The sequence below is a fragment of the Leuresthes tenuis genome, unplaced genomic scaffold, assembly GCF_036924035.1.
Source record: "Leuresthes tenuis unplaced genomic scaffold, fLeuTen1.0.hap1 SCAF_7, whole genome shotgun sequence".
NCBI classification, from domain to species: Eukaryota; Metazoa; Chordata; class Actinopteri; order Atheriniformes; family Atherinopsidae; genus Leuresthes; species Leuresthes tenuis.
This window is the reverse complement of record NW_027325361.1, coordinates 33,560,312-33,580,145: the sequence shown is the minus strand read 5'-3', so window position 1 is coordinate 33,580,145 and position 19,834 is coordinate 33,560,312. Positions and strand designations below refer to the sequence as shown.

The window sequence follows — 19,834 nt, the reverse complement described above, 5'->3', positions numbered from 1 at the left end:
CACGACTATCCTTCCTGGTAGTTGTAGTCAACTGTGGTCAGCAATTAATGTTATGTCTTGTGTATTGGACGCCAATTCCCACAATTCCTCACGGTCTCAGCTTCCCGCTCTGTCCCGTGCGGCTGGGTTGGCACAGGTACACAGTGTCTAACGTTACTCCCACCAGCAACAAGCAAACAACAAACATGAAGAGATTTTTTCAACCTGTTCACGTTGAGAACACAGAACAAACAAAAAGACACCCCAGACGCACAGACAACGATGTACAAAATTAAGTTAACGAGGACCCACTAACACCAACCGAAAACGAGCCAAAAGTGAAAGCTAAAACGTATAGCTACACCGAGTGGGAGCACGAGTTCGCCTGGCTAAAGTTCAATGCCACAAAGCAAGTAATGCACTGCTCCTATTGTCAGACAGCACCACTTAAAATAAGTAAGGATAATCCATATGCTGTGGGCAACTGCATTTTAAAGAAAGACGACGTGCAAAAACACAATCCCACATCCCACCGTCACATCCTGGCTCGAGATGCCCATCTCGTTCAGCAAAAAACGGAGCGGCCCGGTACCGTTCGCCACTCCATCGCCACCGGTGTCGCCCGGGCAAACAAAGCTGCCCTCGAAGTAAATTAAACGCAGTTATATTCTGTCTGTGCGTGCGTGCCTGTGTTTCTGTAGTCTCTGTCTGTGTGTCTGTTATCAACGCATACAAAGATGTAACATTCATTCATTTTTTTTTATTCTTTTTTTTTTTTTTGTTCAGATAAAAAAGAAAATGAATGTGGCCTACTGTGTGGCGAAAGAGGAGCTGGCTTTTACCAAATTTAGGCCTTTGATTATTCTTTGTCAGAGAGTCAGAGTGAACTACTGGACTATGGCCGGGCAGAAGTTCAGTCTCTCCTCCAACATTCTCAGAAAGTGAGAGTACATGAAGTGTAGGGATGGCAAGATAAAATGTATTTTTGATCAATTTCAATGCTTTGTTTCTCATTTCATGTGTTTAAGTTAAATGTTCCCATACATTCCCTCCCTATCCTTCCTATCTGTTTCTTGACCAAGCGGTGGACCGAGTCCAGGAAGAATGGCAGCAACTGAAGGCAGTCGTAAGGACCTCATTTGCCAACAAAAAATACCTCTCCCTGTGGAAGATCCTCCTCACCAAGGAGCCTTATCGCACTTTAGTCTAAATTTTGGGTATCATTTCCTGTGGAGATCCTTCTTGTACTGCCCATCTCCTCTGCTCAGTGCGAGCACAGATTCTCGGCACAAAGCCGAATCAAAAACAGCACCCGCAGCAGCCTGCATGTTTTGACCAGCGAAAACCTGATGCGCATTAGCACAGAGGGCTGTCCAATGGAGAACTTTGACCCAACCAAGGTTGCGAAAAAAGGCTGGCCACTTCCCAAAGGGCCAAGATGCCATTTATAAAATCTTTAGACTGGCAGTGCTTTATGTGTAAATATGTTATGTACAAATGTGTTGTTTAAAGTGTAATAACGATGCTTCTTCTGTATCTGAAAACCTTTTGAGTTATTATTCTATAATTGTATTACATTTTGTATATACGAATTACACTGGCTGATGTTACTGTGTAAGTGATGAGCTGCATTAATTGTCCTCTGTAGAGGTGGCAGGCATTTTTAGGGTGTGCTACAACTCTCTGGTTCTGTGCTAAAAAACTGTCAGCCTCTGTAGCACTTCTGCTATGTGCTGAAAAAGTTAATGTACAGCTCTGGCCCAGGGCATTAGGAAAACAATACAAAAATGATTCATCTATGGTAGCCAGAAGCTGAAGTATTAACCTTCTTTAATGGAAGTACTCACGGTGGCAATCTGCAGAGCAGTTTCAGCATTCGATATGACAGCGGGCCACAGCAGACATACTACACTTTCACTTTTACTATTCATCATGCTAGTTTAACATCTTCATGCATTATTTCCTCTCTGAAAGATGCTGTGCAACATTTCCAAATAATCTGTTCAATGATACTGCTTCTGAAAGGTCAGAAAAGCAGGGTTGAATAAGAGCTTTTCTAAAGGATAAAGGATAAAAGATAAACACAACACAAATACTTGGCTTTGTTATTCTATTTGCAAAAGAAAGTAATGAAAAATAAGTTGCTAAGAACACAGTACTACAGAAAATATTTACAATAAAACAACAGTAATATCGTCTCCTTTGACTTTCGGGTCATGATCCGGGAAAAAATCTTGAGCATGCGCACGAAGTCCAATTCCCCACGTGCTTCACCGTCTACAAACACGTTTAGTGCGACTATCACCCGAGTTGTCTCTCTGTATTAATCCGACTGCGAGGAACCCGATCCGGTCCAATTTTAAGTCAAACTAAGGTGTAGACATGAACTTAATAACTCAGTCTTATTGTAATTTAGCCATTAATCGGATTCTTTACAGTCCCACTGAGTGAGTCTGATATTGTGACTGAAATTAGGCCCGTCAAAATTATGCATTAACCAGCAGCTGCTGATTTTATAAATGCAAATACATACTAAATCAGTTTATTTGACTGCATTTACGCGTTTAAAGGTCATTAGGAAAATTTAATTCCTCTGGTGTTGTTCTGGAGACTCACCAACAGAACGCATCTTTAGCTTATTTAGAAGGGCAATAGAGTTGATCTCCGACCACATCCTTCTTTTGTGGAAGAAAACAGTTACCATTTCACCAACCTGGCAAAAATCAGGGAAAGTTGTAAGAGAACAGGGAACATGGCGGCAGTTCTGCACTGTGCGTGAGTGGAGAAATGACCACACTGACCCTCCTTTACAAAGGTAACATGTTATGCAACATAAGTCTATAATGATAGAAACATTTATATCTGTTCTGAAATATCAACTAAAAAAAAACATTTACTGCTTAGACATAATTGTTGGTTCGACATTGGCTGTCCTGACTTTACTACAACATTCTGAACAGTTTAATACAAACTGCCATCTCACACCAGTATGTCTCCAAGCACTGTGTGTTGTTTCCAAGTCTGCGTTAATAATATCCAACATTAAGGTTTCACATTCTCTATGACACAAGCTGCTCTGATTTTACTCTGCAGCAGTGCAGAAGTGGGGCTCATCCCTATTTAAAGGCTCTGTCTGAGACCTGTAGGGTTTGGGACTATTTTCAGAGAGGAGCAGAAAGGAGTTCAGGCAGTGGGGGTTGGGACGATTTTGATTTGAGCAATGCTTAGAACTGTTTCACTCTATATTATGAAAGTATCTGGACCAGTTATAAATTAAACAATGAAACTGTTGTCACACTCAGGGAAACTACAATGACACCATAGCTCAGACACGGTTGACCAATCTCTGGTTGTCGAGACAGCCGAGTTCAAACTTTGGGTGGCTAACTTAGAATTGTTAAATGTACTATTCCTTTGCTTGGCCCCCAAGTTTTAAGCTTGAACAATGACCTTGGCAACATAACTGTGGCTTTTTAATTATGCTTTCCACTTATGAAGCCTTGGTTGCTGCTTGACTGTTGTTGGTGGAATTATTTAAGACCATAATGACTGCATCTATTTTACTTTGACATGGGGAGATTTTGGTAGTTGCATTTTTGGTTTTGGCTAATCTGATTAGCATCATAGGCAGTATACTGTGTTGACTACATACATGCAGCAGCCATTTTAATAAAAGTCCAATATACTGTAAGATTTACAATTTCTAGAAGCCACCACGTTTTGAATGATATTGTTGATCAAGAGAATTTTGGACACACCTTCCCAAAAGGTTTTGACTGTAGCTGCGCAGACCAGTAGCAGCAGTTTACCCAGTGAAGATCAGTTTTAGCACTTCATACCTAAATATAAAAGCTGCCGCAGGCCAGGGCCGATAATAAAATAAATCAATAAACCACACGATAAATTCAAATTAACTAAATTTTTCGATATATTGCCATGTGCATGCATGTTTGTTTTCCCCCTCTCTCGCCTCCAACCAGGCTGGATGACAAGAGGGTTCACTCTGTGCTCAGTCTCAGCACCTGGGCACGTTTGTTCCATAGTGGAATGAATGGAGTGAGCCCTATTGCCAGTCATCCAGTCTCTGTGGGGGGAGGCTGGGCCGCTAGCATTGGCTACAGACACAGAGTGCAGCAAGCGAGCCTCGTTTGGAGCGGCGCGAGGAAAAAAGATGATTGCAAAGCCAAATACCACAGCCCCGGTGTGAGAATATTTCGGCTTCAAACCGAATGAGCAAGGTGAGCCCATCAACACTGACGAGCCAGTATGCTGAAATTGTTCAAAAGTGATGGCCAAAAAAAAAAAAAAGGCAACACAACAAACTCACACGCCCCCCTAAAGCATAAACACCCGACCCAGTTTTCCCAGCTGGGGAAAAAAACTGCACCTCCAGATGCAGAGCCTTCATCCCGACAGTCAACACTCACTGAGGCGTTTGGTCTACAATGGTGTGCGCTCACAGAATTGTTATTCAGTGCAATTTTTGCTGAAAGAGACCGAGAGTCCATTTTATTTTTTGTTTTATTTATTTAGGATATTTAAATGTTCTTGAAATTACAATTACAATGGTAAAATAAAGAGAGAAATAGAAAAAGTTTATTGCATTTGAAAGGGCATGCATCATTATGATATATTATTATTGACAATAATATCGTTTATCGGCAATAATTTGTAGTAAAGTATATCGTCCAGCAAAATTTGTTATCATCCCAGGCCTAAGCTGCAGCTTCACAGCTTCACAACTGAACTGTAAACATGGGTTTACAGTTCATGGTCCACAAAGTTTACAGTTCATGGGTTTACCACTAAACGGTCATTCAGTGGGGTTACATGAGTGTAGAGAGCTCCACGATACCCACGATATCCACAGTACCCCGCAGTGCCAAATCATTATGGATCCTTCTATACTAGAAATTCTACAGATGGTACTACCGTGGATTACTATACTAACGGTGTCAGTTTCTGCTACACAGCACGTGCATGTTTATCATGCACATAACAACATACGTAATTAATAAGTGTTTTTAACTTGTACAAATACATTGCAGTTCATGAAAATAATTATAATTTTAACAGTGATACTTTGTCTGGATATAGTGTTGTGGTTACTTATTTTGGTATCGTGACAACTCTACATGTGTGCCATCGGATCGGACTAATGGCTAAATTAAAATAAGATTGAGTTATTCAGTTCACGTAGACACCTTAATCTGACCAAAAAAAAAAAACAGATCGGATTACTCGCGATCAAAATAAGACCCTGAGATAACTCAATGCAAATGTTCACTGAATGTGCATGTAGGCGACAGTGGATCGGGTAAAGCGTTCTGCGCATGCTCGAGATTTTTTTCCCAGGATCGTCACCCGGAAGTCGAAGGAGACGATATTACTGTTGTTGTCACCGCCGTCAGCAACACCACGATGTTCTGAGGGTGACGCTGTGCTCATGGACAAGCTGACCAACTTCCCTGGTCACTTTGAGGTGAAAAGACCCGAGGCGGCCGCAGCTCGAACACCGGACTGCAATAGTTCCAGTCTCATGGTGCAGGAGCACGAGGTGAGGTGCACACTGAACCCACCGGACTGGACGGACTGACTGGGAGGGTCCTCAGGGAATGTGCTGACCAGCTGACCAACATCTTAAAGGCATCACTGTCCCAGTCCTTCATCTGCCTAAAAAGATCAAAAACAGCAGCCGCTCTGACACCTGTCATAATGAAGTGTTTTGAGAAACTGGTTCAACGCCACATCATGTCCCGTCTCCCACCCACATTTGACCCACTTCAGTTCGCATATAGAGACAATACATTCCCATCAATCCCATCTCTCCACAGCCCTCAGCCTCAACACCAACTCTCCGCAAGGCAATGTGTTGAGTCCCCTCCTGTACACATACGACTGATTCAGTAGCTATCCAGACAATGCCGTCGTTAGGTTTGCTGACGGCACCACCATAGTGGGGCTCATCTCCGGTACAGGGAGAGGGCCAGAAGGGTAGTATGCGGACAACAACCTGGTCCTTTACACCTCGAAGTCCAAGGAACTGGTTGTTGACTTAAGGAGGAGGAAATCTGACCTGGGGCCCATCTGCATCAATAGAAGTGTCTGGAGAGGGTGCCTCGCTTCACATTCCTGGGTGTGTGCTCAAACGCAGACCTCAAATGGAGCTCTAACACCTCGGAAGTTGTGAAGAAGGTTCAGCAGCATCTCCACTTTTTGAGAGGGATCGACCTGTCTTCTACCGCTGCTGCATTGGGAGTGTGCCGAGATAGTGCTTCTCTGTGTGGCTCTCAAGCGGTACCATGGCACACGAGAAGGCAATACAAAGGGTCCTTAACACCACTCGGAAAATCATTGGCTACCCTCTTCCCTCCTTGAAGGACCTCACGAGGGTACATAGCATCCCAAGAGACTGCACACACCAAGGACACCAGATGTCCTCTGGCAGGAGATTCAGAGCACTGAGGTCATGGATAAATAAACTCAGGGACAGCTTTTACATCAGCCCTGATCAATGAAACTCCTCGACCTAGTGGCCATGTGCAATGTGCACAGTAAACCATTTCATTTTCAAACATTGTATATTTTATTCAGTTTACTTCTTTTAATCTACACATATTGTGTAAATATTATAATTTAATTTAAAATATTTTTTATATACTGGCATTACTGTGAGTGTTTGCCTTTGTATGCCAACATGGAACAGTATTCCAATTTCATTGTACAAGTATTAAGTATGACTGTGCAGTGACAAAGGTTTTCTAGTCTATTCTATTGAGTTACACAATAATCTGCATGGGGCTCTCTCCTCCCCTCTCTGGGGTAACTGGTCTTAAGGCTTATGTCCGGTCATCGAGACTGGCTATCTGTTGGTGGCAGATGCTAGCATGGTAGCAGGTCCTGCCAGCTAACCTCACTTAATGAGCAGTTAAACCTGCTCTGAAAAACAGCACGTTAGAAAGGGGCCACTGAATCAGAAGTGGTTATCTCACAGCGAGCTGTCGCGCTGGCTTGGATTAGAAGCCCTTGTCTAAGTCAGAACACCAATCACTTTAAGAATCTCTTTAGAAGGTCAAGTCTCACGCTCGTATCTGGAGCAAGTCATGGTCACAGTCTGATTGGAATTCCTGTAATAGAACTGTACATACACAGCTGCAATTAAAGACAGTAGAACTCTAGAGTTAGAAATTACAACTACAGATAGATATGTTTTCATCTATTAGGTTATCAATATGGAGAAACAAATGTAGAGTTCCTTATCATAATGAATTAGGTCAACACAAATTAAGTGAGTTTAAGATAGTCAAACATCAAATAATACACTCTTTTTGAACATTGCTGAATGCATTCCCTTAAAGGTAAGTAGCACACACTTAAGTTAAACTGGGACGAACAAATATTATCAATAGATTCCTTGCAGTATATGTAGAGATAGCATGAAGATACAAAAAAAGTGAATAAATGTTCTGAGACAGAAATGAAAGATGCACCTATGAGTTCAATCCCCCAGCCACATTTTAACAGAGCCATAAGAGAAAGCCATCTGAGACCTGTTGACAAGCAGCTGTGTCTCAAAGAACATCCTGAGCAGCTCAACCAATATCTTGACAGTGATTCATTCAAAGAATTGACAGCAGGCCAACAGAACCCAGTCTACGTTAGCAGATTTGCTGTGGGAAGTGAGCCTCTTCAGGTGTGAGAGAGAAGTACAATAACTTTGCAGCCGTAACAAAAAGCTGCATTCATGAGCTGCTTTAGATAAGCTCAGGCTGCAGTATGAGGAAGACTGAGTAAACTGCCACGAAGCATTTCCATAATGACTTGTAGAATGTGCCACAGCTGAGCTTCCCAGACAAGTCAGAATTCTAACTGACATTTCATATGTGGCAGAAAATACTGAAAAGATGTAAATTGGTTGAGAACGAAACAAAGAAATGTGGAGCATTCAACTGAGTCCAATCATTTTTGTCTTCAGGATTCTTTGGATGGGTTAGAAATTCAGACTTGAGGACACAGCAGAGTATATTTCTAAGGTGACCCCACTCCTAACACTATAATGTTATAAAAAAAATAGAGGTATTTGTCGAACTGGCCAACTGTCAATAAAACCTTTATTTCAGAGAGTTAATGAGAGATGCTGTAACATCAACAGGAGCCTAGTGACTTGTGAGAGAGTGAGAGAAAGTGCACAAAGGTCTAGCTCAAGTTTATTTATATACTACATTTACTGTACAGCTGCAGTTGCCCAAAGTGCTGTACAATGAAATAATAAAAACAATAAGTGCAATTAACATCATAAAAATAGAATAAAAAGTTACAATAAATGTCAAGCTCAACTGTGTTTAAAAGCCAATGCAAAAACATAGGTATAAGTAAGGACGTAAAACCTTAAAGTGTCTGAGCAGCTCTAGTAGAAAGAGGCAGACTGTTCCACAATTTGGGAGCAGCTCCGTCACCCCTGGATTAGAGCCTGGAATATGGAACCTGCAGGAGTTGGGTTGAAGATCTCAGAGCGCTAACTGGAACATGTTGGTGTAGCCTGTCTGACTTATATGATGGAGCCATATCATTTAAACCTTTAAAAACAAGAAACAGAATCTTAAAGTGGATTCTAAAACCAACGGGCCAGTGAAGAGCAGGTAGCAACATCACGTCGTCTCCTCCCAGATAACATATGAGCAGCTGCGTTCTGAGCCAACTGTAGGTGACATTAGGTGAAGGAGACCATTGATAAATCATAATGAAGGGAGTTGCAATAGTCCAACTCAACGAGCCATGGGATGACTTTCTCCAAGACTTTTCTGAGCAGCCCCAAATGAAAAAGACAACACTTTTAACCACTGAGCTGATCTGCTGTTTTAGTTTAAACTGTTGTCAATAATCACTCCAAGATTTTTAGCGTCAAAGAAGTCAGTGGACCAAGAACGCAAACAGCACGATATAGTATCTCAGAATTACCAAATAGAATTATTTCAGTTTTCTTTTTTCCCCCACTCATTTCAGTTTTCTAATTATTATAATTTAGAAAGTTCAACATCACCCAAGCCTCTTTATCCTTTAGATCCTTTAGACAATTCAGCAGTTTAGTTGTAGAATTGCCTTTTGATTTTGAAAGGGACATAAATCTGAAAATGTAAAGCAGTGCTAAGAAAGGCCATGTTTTTTAAATATCAACCCTAGAGGCAATAGCGGACCTCGTTATAAGAAGGTCGGTTAAAACCTAAAAGTGCTGTTTTAGTACTGTGGGATTAAAATCATACTGAAACTTTTTTTAAATCTCACTATGATCCAGGCGAACCTGTAATTGCATATGAACAATTTTCTCCAACACTTTTGAAAGAAAGGAAAGTATAGAAATAAGCCTTTTGTAAGAAAGAACTGAAGGCTGTAGATCGAGTACTTTAAAAGAGGCTGGACAATATCATGCCTAAACGCGGTTGGGACACAACTTAAAGTGAGACAGGTGTTCTTTTTTTTGTGATCAATTGTTCTTTTTCCTGTGTTCTTTTTCATTAATCAATGTTCTTTTTCATTTTAGCAGAAGAAGAAATTATGTCTTAAGGGTGACCCCATATATACCCAACCCCAGTAGTGAGCCCAAGAAAAGGAGACAGGAGAACGTAGCTGCACAAGTACCTCCAAGACAGTAAAACAAGTACAGCAACAAATATAGTAATAATAAAAAGAATACATATATATATATATATATATATATATATATATATATATCCCTTCTAGAGTATTGGTGACAAAAACATCCACTAGGGGTAATTTTTCCTCTTAATTTGACCATAACTTTCACAGTATTACAGCAAATGGCATGATTTTTGGTGAGGAACATTAATTTGACATAATTTGAAATTTTGATTTCAAAATTTTCGCTAGTCAATAATACACTAAACAAATTTACTACCATTTCACGGGTTAGTGTTTTCAGCCACTAACTTTGACTGCTATAAAAATATATCAGCTAAATATTCTTCTCATTTTTTTGCATAAACCTGCAAATCAACCTCAGTTCAAAATTACTAAATTAAAAAAATAAATAAAATTTTAACCCTTTAAATACCAATTCAAAAAATAAAGTCACTGATATGGGAAAAAATACACACAAAATTACCTATTTATAATACAAAAAGTGATCGGACATCAGAAAATGTTTACGTCATCACTGTCGTGGATATGTCAAAGATTAGTAACATAGTTGACTTTGATGCACATTTAGTTTTTGTGCCGTATCAGATTTTCATAAAACTTCCTTTAATGGCGTCAGTGGTTAAAAAAATCTCCTGTTTCCAATAATTTTTTATTTTGAAAATAGGTAATTTTGTGTTTTTCCCATCCCAAAATCAGTGACTTCATCTCTTTAATTGGCACTCAAAGGGTTAAAATCTCGACTTTTTTTAAAAAAAGATTTAGTAGTTTTGATCAGGGCTGAAGTGGATCAACAGATCTGTGCAAAAAAAATTTCGAAAAAATTTTTATCTGAGATATTTTTACAGCAGTTAAAAGTTAGTGGCTGTTTTCAGCCACTAATGCCGTGAAAGGAACTTTTTTAAGGGGTGTTTAAGTCAAAGTCAAAATAACACGCCCAATAGAGCTAAAACCACTTCTAATCAGTGTGGGGTGAATACTATCAGGAGGGCAATATGAAGGCTTTAACTGTAGAACCAGCTTTGAAAGTTCAAAGAGTGACACAGGCTCAAACTGCTCAAAAACAGTTGAACTCACATGTAAGACAGCAGGATATAACACAGAGAAGAGATAAGAAGCTAATGGCAGTGAAAGAAACTTAACAGTGATTGTGCAACACATGGGGACTCACAAGGATTAATGAGGCCATTAAGAATGTTAAAAAGGATCTGGGACACCAGGTTACACATATATCGTGTTTTTGCATTTCACAGCTCTCAGATAATTGAACAGATGGTCCGTCAGAACCTCCAAAGAGATTTTAGGTCTTTCAAAAATGTTTCTAAATTTCCAAAAATGCCATGCATATATGATGAAAGAGGTCAGCAAACTCCTCGACACTAAGGCTACATTAACACTGCAGTTGCAAGTGACCTGAATCCAATTTTTTTTTTTTTTTTGCTCATATGTGACCCATATCGATTTGATTTTGACAGTGTGAACAGCGCAAGTCACATTGAATCTGACATTTTCAAATCAGAATCGGGCCACTTTCAAATGTGGTACTGAATCGGATACGCATCTTAATTTTTTGAATGCAACCGCAGTCTGAACAGCCAGTCGCATTTAATGCAACTTTGACGTCATTTTCACCCGCACTGCACTGTTTTGTAAATGAATGACAAATAAAGTTAACTGAAGAAAGAAAATAAAGCGTGCCACAGGCAGAGATAGGTGGGAGCCAGGAACAGAATCAAAAGAAACATGGAGGGCAGCAGTGAAACAAGCGGCCAGTGGAGGGATAGTGAAGTTTTAGACGTCATTAGTATTTAGGGTGACACTTAGGTGCAAGCTAGACTTGAAGGGTCTGTTTTAAAGTCATGCACAACAGCACAAACTGAGAACTTTGCAAGGTCAAACTGGTTGACCAAGGTGCGGTAACCCGCCCCCGTTGCAACCCAATATAGCCCTCCCACTTGCTTTCAGATGGATCTCCTGAATGACGTGTCTCCTCTTGAAAGTCTCGGGGAGAGGTGCTGACAAATGTGATGAAAGGCATTCCTCAACATCCTAAAGTTCTGGAAGAATGGAAGAAATTTTTATCATTAAGCCATACAGTCCTGCAGTACCAGTTGCCGTTACCATGGTAGCGTCAGTAAACACCATTGTGGCATGGTCTGTGGGCTTGATGCGAGTCACTTCAGGAGCGTGAGCTGTTCACACAGCAATCCGTAGACACTAATGCTAACAGCCAAACAAAACAAATCAGATTTGAGCTGTAAATCGTAACTGTGCATGAAGACCTGCAGCCTAAGAGAATAACAGTCAATCAGGCTGGGAAGTACAGAGTCAGTAACAGCAGCCGAGAAGCGGAACACTGACGGTTCAACGTGCACCGGCGGAGCGTCACAGCGCACCATTTAGGTGGAGAAGAATTCAGTTTTATTTATATAGCGCCAAATTACAACAAATGTCATATCAAGGCACTTAAGAAGTGCACTTAAGTAGAAAGCGTTGTTGTAAATAACACAGGCAAGTGGTCTGAAAAATCGTGTCACAAACTTTTGCAATGTTTACACTTAAACCATGAGACAACACAAGATCTAAAGTCCCGTTTCATGAGTAGGACCAGTTATAAACTGTATGACATTAAGATTAAATCACTTGTAAAAAGTCTTTGAAGGGTTTAGAGTCTCAACAAACATGTATATTAAAATCTACAACCATCAAACGCTTAGCATTCACAACAGTTTCAGCCGCAAAGTCTGAAAAGTCTTTAAGAAAATCCTTGTTCAGTTTTGGTTGTGATTCAAAACGAGGGTGTGTGTTTGATAGAGTTCTCCGACAGCAGAAGCTGGACTTCTACACAGACGCTAGCCCTCCATCTTTGCCAGTGGACTGAGGGAAGCTAGAGAAAGAACAGTCAGATAAAGGCCACTGACTCACCACTGTGAAACCAAGTCTCTGTAAGAAACTCAAAGAAGTCTTTGAGCAGGAAAGTTTTGACAAGTACCAGGTGGAGAATGAGCTCCTTTTTCTCCAGTAAATTCACGTAATCCAGTTCACAAGGTTGGAGAGATCCTCTACACGCTTGTGGACCCGGGGCTGATGGGGAACAGGAGCCTCCTTGGGAGCAGCCAGATGACCCACAGGCAAAGGACCGGAAACAACAGGCAGGATCCAAAAGTGTCTGAACTCATCCGACCGAGGGGTGAGGCTGACACAATTGAGAAAGCCCCGAAAACCACAACGGGAGGAGCACAGGTAAGCCCTAAGCCTCACTAGAACACTATCCTACTTTCCCCTTTTCACTTTCTGCGAGGGATGAGGTAAGGTGTGCGGGACAGGTACAGCTGATATGAATGGAGGAGGAGGGAGACAAGAGGTATAAACTCCCAAATCATACTTTATAAGCCACTTGTGAGCCGCTCGGATATTGAGGAGTGACTGGCAGTCATAAACCAGTCGAGATAATCAATAGGCCAAAGAAGCCTGACAGGCGGCGTACTGTGCACCCTGCTGGCGCCATCTTGGATTTATCAATCAAAGCATGCTGAGCGGGGTAAAAGTTACTTCATCTTACAGCATTTCTATGCATTCTTCCAGCATTCTGCACTGCTGCCTGTGTTCAATTCCTCTCATTAATTAAATATTTAAATGGATGGAATTATGCACGACACCCTAAATCCTGTGCTGCATCCCAGGCCGGGCAAATGTTTCTATGGTGACAAACTCCTAACACTAACCCCATGCGCCTTTTGACTGACTCTAATAAAATGGCTCAAGACACAAGGTGCTGAAGACAGATGCGAAAGGCGGAATCACCGTGTACACAGTGTACAGGTTTTACACTGGAAGTCCATTTCCAGAAACAGTTTGAGAGAACTGAGGTTGTGCAACCAACAAACAGGATGAGGCCATTTATTGACTGCTGGGGGTAATTAGGTGACTGTGGGCAGGCGTGAGTGAGGTTTAAGTCTCGAGCTGGAATAAGATCAGGTAAATTCCACCTCGTGTGTAAGCACCCAATGACCTGCCAGTGCAATATAATAGTTGAATATAGAGAAAAAAACATCGTGTTCAAACTCTATATTATAGGCAGTCAGGCCATACCCAGTGTCTGACAAATCTAACGAGTTCACTTAAAATGTTGAAAATAACACTGCTTACATAACGTGTTACATTTAACTTGGGCCTTATTTGGGCAAGCTTTGCCATCAATACAATTAACTAGGAAACTGTCAGCAGAGTACAAAGACCAAAATGCCCTCTGCTCTGTGCAGGTGTGGACTGAACACTGACAGTCTCTGATCACTTCCTACTTTAACATTTTCAGTTACACCCAAGGACCACTTCAGTTTCTCCTTTCATAAATGCTACGTGCTGTCGTTCATAGGTGTGGAGAAAAAAATATAAGTTGTGTTTCTCTTCTTCCTCTCAGCAGTGATGTAAGGAACACCCCGGTGGACACAGACGTTAAGCAGTGTGCTGCGCTCATTGTATACAACGCATTTACTACAGCATCTTTGATCTTTGCCACGTGTCATCACCCTCTCTCTCTGTCAAGAAATGTACTAATAAAGGCCACCAGTGTCATGATGCATACATATGCAACGTTTTTAGAGAGTGAAGGGACATATATGTCCATTTTCTCCAACAAATAGGGTTGGTGTGCTTCAGAGTTGACCAGGTCCTTGTCACAACAAGGATTTGTGGTAATTTTCATTTCTTTCAGGAAACACAAATGAAGAAGACCTGAAATAGCTGTAATTTTATCAAAGATGGGAGCAGTGAGAGGCTCATCTCACTGCGCTGCAGGACTGAGAGGTTCAGGAGGTCCTTTGTCCCCACAGCCATAAGGCTTTTTAACAGTGACTGCTGGCATGTTCTTCTCACATTTATTTTATTTATTTATTCATTGATTATTATTATCATTATTGTTTAGTATGAAATCATTGTCAATATTTATCATTTTTTGAGCTACTCAACTAATTTGAATTTCCCCTCACTGGGGGATGAATAAAGTATTTTTCTATTCTATTCTGAAAAAGGTAAAGCACATTTCTAAAACTTCTTTAAGAAGTTAAAGGCAGATAAAGGAAAAGAGCAGATTCTGATAGAGATTATCTGTTTTTCAGTCTAATGGCAACTAAACTTGTTCTGTAAATAAGCCTTCTGGCACTGTAACATGTATACATCTCTTTCAACACAGCACACAGTTGTTACACGCTTGTTAAACTGACATAAATCTAAGAATCAAAATCATCATAATAGAGTCAAATGAACTACAAACAAATTAAGTCTGTAGTTTGTCTTGAGACCCTTCAGTACCAACGTAAATCTGAAGCAGGTTGGGTTGCATGCATGTCATTCTCAGCACAAAACCAATTAAATTCAATCTAATCTGTCAACATAATTAGAGCCAATCATCTCAGGCTACCTTACACAGAATGGTCAAGACCTTAAAATGCAGAGAGAAATGTGGCTGTTTCCTATGAGCAGGCAGAAAAACTCATCTTCCACAACTCTGCAACACCATGCATCACCACTTGAGACAATTATGTTGTGTATAAGCAAAAAGAGTGCTGGCTGGTATTAAAAGGAAAGCCATGCACAGGCAGTTACTGTCGCATGGGGGAAGCTGAGGACTGAACTGAAGAAAACAAAGCCACTTCCACAGCACCTGGCACAGTGGGTGAGATCAGCAGTGTAGCTGTCACAGCAAAGCATTTTGGTTTCACCAGAGAATAAAACAACATGAGCAGAGCACCAGAGGGTAAGTCATTGGTAAGTATCATCATACGTATAGACACAAGTATCATCGAGGAGACTTGCAGGTTCTGTGGGTCACATTTTTGAAGAAATGAGCAAAGTTCACTGCTAAAGAAAGTGAGTGCCGTTTGTCTAATTGAAACCAAACCAAACAAAAGCTTTCAAACTTTCTTGTAATCACAGGTGATAATCAAAATACAGTCAGCAAACTCAAGTCTCTTCAAACATGTTTGTTCTTCTTAGTACATCCAAAATGCCTTTGACATCCAATGCCAATGATTCCGTAAAGACATTGTTTAAATGATGTTAAATCCTGGATGACCTCAAACTTTCTGAATCTAAATGAAAACAAGACCGAAATCATAATGTTTGGATGTGGTCCAGTAGACTTTCCTGCTGGCTCTCTGGGCCCCCTTACAAACATTTGGTCCTCTGTAATAAAAAAATAAATAAATTAAAAAAAAATTGACAACAGGCTGAAATTTGATCGCCAGGTTAGCTCGGCCGTGAAAAGCAGTTTTTATCATTTGAGGATTTTATCGAAAGTAAAAGGATACCTGCCACCTAAAGATCTGGAGACTGTAATCCATGCTTTTATTAACACGACTGGATTACTGTAACTCACTTTATTTTGGCCTGGACCACTCACCCCTGCAGCTGCCCGTCTCTTCACTGGCAAACACAAGCGTGACCACATATCCCCTGTCCTTGCGTCACTTTACTGGCTCCCGGTTGCTTTTAGAACAAATTAAAAAAATTTACTGTTTGTTTTTAAAGCTCTTAATGGCCCAGCCCCCCGGTATTTGACTGAGCTCATTCAAAGTCACAGAACACTGAGATCCTCCAATCAGCTGCTACTGGTCAACCCTACAACAAAACTAAAAACCAAAGGTGACCGAGCTTTGGGCGGCCGCCACAAAGCTCTGGAATAAGTTGCCCTGGCATATCAGATCTGCAGGATCATTTGAGGTTTTTAAATCATCCCTTAAAACACACTTTTTCTCCCTGGCTTTTAACCAAGTTTAAAAGTTGAGCAAATTTCGGCAATCAAGCAAAAAGAATGGACATTGGTGATGAGAAAATGACCGATTATTTAAAACACGTCATTGTGAAAGAGCCAACAACAAAATAGAGGAAGCTTTTCCAGTGAGAGTTTGTCATGTCCAGCCTCTGAAAGCAGTTTCAACCTACCAAGCTGTAAGCAGGCAGGCAAAAACATGTGAGAGGCAACCCCGGCTGCAGATTACTCACCACAGTCTGTATGCACCACCAGTATGTTCAGTCAAGGCGCTGTACCATGGACTCAGAACCTGCAACACAAAGTGAGATTAGAACAAGAGGCCTTTAAAATACAACACACAGTAAAGCTGGCAATGTCGTGTCAAGGTCAAGTTATGAAATAAAGTGGTATATCGCTGCATATGACAAATCTAAGATAAGTTTGTTTTTGGAAGCGTCTTTATTAGACATTCGTTCATTTCTAACAGGCCACTGATTTCTAATAACAAAAGTGGAGCTGAAAATGTGCTTTAAATCTAAATAACTCATTATTTCACTTAACTTTGTATCTAACCAAAAAAGAAAACTTATTATGTATATATAATGCACTTAGAAGGAGGTCACAACATGAGCTTCCCAAACTTCTTTAAAACTGTGTATATTTGAAATTAAACAGGACCATGTTCTGGAATGTCTCAGCTTTCAGAATTTCCGACCTGTATCTGTGTCATTCCTGTTTGTGGGGAGAAGAAAGGGGGTGGCAGACATGCAGCACACAGCAGTTGCTCTCAGTGGAACTCAGGCCAGCTGCTTCAGCCCCCACACACTCTGCCCAGGCGCCTAAATTTGATGCTATTCCTCATCTAATGAGACACTTTTCTGTATTTGGCTTCCAGAGGGTCTTTTTCCTGTTTGTCATTGCAGGAATATGGGATTAAAGAAAGTACAAGAAAGAATTTTTACACCTTCCAAAATGGCTCTGGTGGGGAGGCAGTACATTTGAGAGCACCTGGTGCTTTCAGGGTGGAGCTTGGAACTGAACTCTGAACATTTCTGACTTCTCCTGGTACTTTCTGCCGGTTACAGCAGTTAAACTGTTGAGCACAAACACAAGCGCGCAGAAAGTGCCACATTGTTGATTTGTGTAACTGCAGCTGAAGCCCGCTTCCTCCTTTTCACTGACTTCACAGCCTCAGTCTGTGCACTGTGCTAAAAGGGAGGACAAGGGATGCTGGCTCACAAACAGAAGTAATTAATGCAGGTTGTAAAAATAAATAAATAAATAAGGTATGTAAACAACTGTCTGTTCCAAACAAACTACTTTGCACAAGATGTGCACATCTTAAACAGATTCTAATGCATACATTACTTTCTAAGAGAAGGTAGCTCTGATTTGCTGCTGTCTGCACTAATATTGTAAAAGAGTCCCTCACTTCAGGGAAAAAAAGCTCACAGTTTCCACCAGCAGCTCATGGGGTTGACCGTCTTAACAACATGACTAAACAAAGCTTGTGCATTGCTGAACTACTGCATCGCTGCCAGGATTGACAGGGGTTTCAAAGCTGGCTTTTTATACTAAAGAGGAAAAAAACACAGTATCAAATGTTTAAAAAAAAAAAAACAAGGCTCTAGACTAACTTTTTAAAGTTGCAAACTTGGAACACAAGAAATAACTTAATGGGCTACATCAACTTTTTTTTTTTTAAAACCAGAGAACTGATGCATTTATGGCTGAATCATATACAGACAACCTACAAAAAAGGGAAAATATTCATCTTTCAAAGTATTCCTTTAAAAGAAGATCAGTCAAATATACTTTTAAAACAAATAAACTCAGCCCTAATGCGTTTCTCTGGGCTTAGCTTTCTGTTAGTATCGATGTGAAGGTGGAATAAACATCGTTGATTTGGCTGACTCGTTTCTGAAGGTCAGACATTCACCAAAGCACTGGGGTAGTTTTTCTTGAATAGTTGTGTGACCGGCTGTTATTGTCATATCGGTTTACTCCTGCCTTTAAGATGCTGCAGACAGACCTGATGCACTCAGGTGCTTCTGTCTGAGGTTGAATCAGCAAACTAGTTCTCTGCAAATGTTGATCAAAAGTGACAGTGGTACATGAAATACAAATTGTTCCCTTCTTTGCAGTATTTTTATCTTATAAACTAACTTACTACATCAAGCAGGAACAGATCTTATTCTCATCGTTAACTCAGTTCTGTCCCGGCACGGTCTCAATGCTCGTCTTTTGTAAAAAATAAATAAATAAATTCTTGTCTTCTCCAACAATGTGAGCAAAACGCAGTCAGCTTCAAGCTGTCAACCAACAGTGTTCAGCTGCTGGTGTGGGGAGGGGTCGCAGCTGAAGAAGTTGATGAAAACTGCACTTGTATCTAATTAGATGCAGATTTTTAGTATACATTCATATATGAAAATGGATTTTTTTCCAACAACCTTAATGGTGACTGGGACAGCCACATTTCACGGAGCCGGCATGGATCTGTTAACATGGGAGCTAAAACGAAGGCCATGCCGTTTCACACATGCTGTGCACACCCCACACTTCCAGCGTTAGGACACAGGGAGATAACACAGCACTAATGCTTGTTACCTGCCCACAGTTCACGTGGTTAACCATTATAAAACATAAGGAGCAATCAACTGATACGTAATCTGAGAAGTCAATAATGTCCCATTTTTAATGAAACGATGATTCATTTCTGTGCTACTTGTTATGGCTTCAGAGTAAAGTGCTACCTGATGTTGATGATATGCATAATACTGAGCACTGGAAATCAGTGAACAATAAGAGCTCCTCCTCCCAGCTCACTGCCACATTCTCAGTTTCCCTGACCTGAATTCCCTCAGTGCATTGCTCCTTTTAGTCACTGTTTCCATTAATTCCTTTCTTCCCCTTCCTTGCGCCTCTGGCTCTTAATGTTGGGGAGGCTGCAGAGCAAAGACAGAGATCTCTTTACCTCTAAGACAGCCAGCGGGGGAATTTGGGTGTGGCTAGAAACGCTTAAGGGTTCAAAACTGCAATGTACTTGGCTAGAGGACACGGCCCTGGCATGCCAGGAATGAGGTTTGTAATCCGCAAAAGGCTTCAACTCAGCTACCACCAAAACATTCTGAGATCAGCCTAGGATGGTATATTAGCAAGGTATTACAACACATTGCCAATAAATATGGGACTATCCCTAATCGGATTGCTACTGACACTTTCATAAAAATACTATTTTTGTGAAAGCTGAAAAAACCCTCAAGTTGGGGAGGCAACAGAAGGATTCCTGAATGCAAAGTGCTATGCTTGCTGCACTTTTCCTGCATCACAAGACATGGATGAACAGAGCTATGCTACGCTGCTCCATTTTTGTAAGGGGCGGGTTTAAGAAACAGGAAGAGCTGCAGGGAGGCCTGTCCAACCCATCAGCATGATATAAAATCATTGTAA

General features: G+C 40.9%; 1 protein-coding gene across 2 annotated transcripts in view; it reads right to left on the bottom strand.

Annotated features, from left to right (window-relative positions):
• Positions 1-19,834, bottom strand: part of tbl1xr1a (TBL1X/Y related 1a) — a 59,227-nt gene that overhangs the window by 17,716 nt on the left and 21,677 nt on the right. The window contains exon 2 of one of the 2 annotated variants that reach the window (XM_072390211.1): positions 16,636-16,694. The gene's annotated coding sequence lies outside the window, so the exon portion shown is untranslated. The remainder of the gene's footprint in view (positions 1-16,635; positions 16,695-19,834) is intronic. The other variant, XM_072390210.1, reaches the window with a different exon arrangement.